This window comes from Hypanus sabinus, chromosome 10, assembly GCF_030144855.1.
Source record: "Hypanus sabinus isolate sHypSab1 chromosome 10, sHypSab1.hap1, whole genome shotgun sequence".
NCBI classification, from domain to species: Eukaryota; Metazoa; Chordata; class Chondrichthyes; order Myliobatiformes; family Dasyatidae; genus Hypanus; species Hypanus sabinus.
In genome coordinates, this window is record NC_082715.1 from 19,941,298 (window position 1) to 19,944,606 (window position 3,309).

Here is a 3,309-nt window from a genome sequence, read left to right on the forward strand (position 1 = left end):
ACAGTGCAATACATAAACAAACTATACATTTCAATGAGAACAATATTAAAAATAAATAAATAATGCTTAAAAAAAGAGCAAAGTAATGAGGTAGTGTTCATGAACCATTCAGAAATCTGACAGCGGTGGGGAAGAAAGTGTTCCCAAAACATTGAGTGTGTATCTTCAGACCTGAACCACCTTCCTTATTGGAAGAGAAGAGGGCATGTTCCAGATTATGTACTAGATATTGTGGAATTAGTCTGAGCACTGAGGTCTTCTGCAAACTAACATAGGCCAGACAATTACAGAGTTTGTTACTTTCTTGACTGAAGCTTCCTTATCTGCAACTTCTCCTTGGTAATATATTTAGATTTCCCTTTTCATATGGAAGCTGATGGTTCTCAGCCCCATCACCACACCAATACTCTTGTCCCATCACTTCTAATTTGTAGAATGGATTAAGTATTGGGAGGAACAAATGCACAATCTGTCATCCCTAAAACCATCTCCAGACCCTTTTCCTAGTAACTGTCTGAAAATGAACAGGATCACATATCCCTTCTTCACTAAAACTACCATTGTAACAATCATTGCTTTCATCCCTACCACATCTAATCTGTTTAACTGTTCAATCACGCCTGTGATAGGCCGGCACAGTAGCGTAATGGTTAGTGGGAATTGAACCCGGTTCGCCTGTTTTGTAAAGTGCTGTGCTAACCACAACGCTTTACAGTGCAGGCAACCCAGGTTCAATTTCCACCACTGCCTGTAAGGAGTTCATACGTTCTCCCCATGACCACATTAGTTTCCTCCAGTGCTCCAGTTTCCTCCCACAGTCCGAAGATATACTGGTTGGTAGGTTAATTGGTCATTGTAAATTGTCCCGTCATTTGGCCAGGGTTAAATCAGTGGGGTTGTTGGGTGGTGCGGCTCGAAAGGCAGGAGAGGAGAGGTGGTGCTGTATGTCAATAAATAAATTTTCCTAGAGTTGACGAAATAGAGTTCCCTTCTTGTGTAACCACCTCTTTCTCCTCCTCCACAATAAACCAATCAATCCATTTGCAACGCCTTCCACTCACCTGTCCACCCTGTGTTTGTTTACGTGCAATGGATCCTAGCTAAGCAATGAACTGTTTTATTTATTTAATGACTCAGCTTTTTAAACCCATTCAAGGCTGCATGTTTTATCTCTGTTATTTTCTCTCGCCTCACTGGCAGCTGTGCATTCAAATGCCATTCCGTTGAAACTCCAGAATTGACAGATAATAGAACGAGCATTGTTAAAAAGACAGGCGTGTTTACTTTCATATTCTTAGTGATCAAGAAATTCCACTCTGCCTCCCATTCCTCTTTTAGGATGTGTCTTAAAACCTTTGTTTGCAAATGAACTTTTGCTTTTCTGGCAAAAATATCCTAATGGAGCAGGGCTTAAATACTGTTTGATGTGAATATTTACTACAATGTAGTAAATAGTACTTTTATTCATTTGTTGACATAGAGTATGGAATAGGCCCTTCTGATCCTTTAAGCCTCACCACTCAGCAACCCCCAATTTAACCCTTGCCTGATCACATGCTAATTTACGATGAGCAATTAAGCCACCAAATGGTACATCTTTGGCTCCAAAGGTAGTCATAGCTGAAGGGTGGTGGTGGGGACGAACTCCCACTGCTAAACAAATGCTCTTTATGGCGTGCGTCTCAAACAGCCTCTGACAACCAAGTCCAACTGCTGGCCTTCGCATGTGGCATAGTTCTTATGCCCGGCAGAGCATAGTTGTTCTCACTGACAGGAGAAGGGGCAAAAGCGGGCCACTGGCGCCTTAAAACCAGTTGCTCCGGACAGATGGGGCTTGTTAACCATGGATGGTAGCTCATCTAGGAGAGGAAAAACTCCAATTTCAAACCTCCGCTGCCTTGCGGCTATACCTGCTCACGGGAAAGGCTTCGGGAGTAAACCCCGAGGAAAAATCCACAGTCGGAGTCCCGAAGGCGGCTGACTGCTGTACCCAGCACCGGCACGGCGACTCCTGCGATGCTGCTGGCACCAAACCGTATCGACTCCCGTCGTTCCTTTGGACCTGTCATCAGCATGGGGCGGGGTCCCACTGCATGGGCAACAGACAGATCTCCATACCAACTCTGCCCTGGCTTGTGCCATGGAGAAGCCACTCCCAGTGTCTACCAGCGGCACAGTATCCATGGTCGAGGCCACACAGGTACATTTTTGGACTATGGGAGGAAACCAGAGTGCTTATTGAGCGTTTTTAGAAACACAGCTCATTAGCCCCTCGCTAACAGCCACCAGACTCAGTGGTGACAAAGCACCTTTTCAGACTCCACACATGAGGTTCAGCATGACCTGGGTCCCACCAAAACCAGGAAGTTGGGATGTCTTGTCCACCCGAGCCCCGATCTATGTAAATACTGCCCCCATGCAGTTAGCCATCAGCAACAAGTAACAGATCATACACTGCATACAATTATAAAGAAAGTATACTTACACATACCAGCTTTATCAAACAGTTAGTAGGAAAAAGAAAAGATTAAAAATGGTCCATTCCAGTTAACCCAGTCCAAATTTGAACTTAAGTTGAATCTCATCTTGAAGTTGTCTTTAACTCATGTGCTGGACCCTCAGGGCACGTGAAAGCACACATCATCTTCCAAAAGTCACTCAGCATTCGTCTTGAACAATGGGCTCCCCCACTGGAATATTAGTCCTTCCTCCTTGAAGCCGTTCTTCTGCACAAAGTACCTTCTGCAACAGGGCTGGTATCCTCAGCCATCTTCTCCCAGCTCCCACTAACAACAACCTCAACCCACAACAGTGTCTGTCACCAAAACCTCTCTGCCCAGCATTCTCTAAAACCTTCTTCCAATTCCACCAGCCTGATTAGATAAATACTATATTCCTAAGCACGAACATCATAGCCCCTTATCTTTAGCTCAAACCCAAACATACTGAAAGCAGTACAGACAACTCTCACAGAACTGCTAAAATAAAATAAGTACAGCATAGCAATAAAAAAATTTAACCAGGATGTTACACCCACATCGTCAAGGGGAGAATGTACGAGCTCCTTACAGATTGTTACGTGGTCGGCAACAAAAAATATAGAATTGAGTCAGGTTTTATAAACAAACATAAACATTTATTAAACTCTGCTCAACAGAAGTAAAAAGTAAACAAATGACTAACTTAACCGGAAGTTAACTACTATACAGCAATTTAACGAACAGCTAAACTCTGGAATAGTTCTTAAAGTGGTAAATTTGAAAGTCCAAGTGATTCATACAGTCAATAAGGAGAGACTTTCCTGAAAGC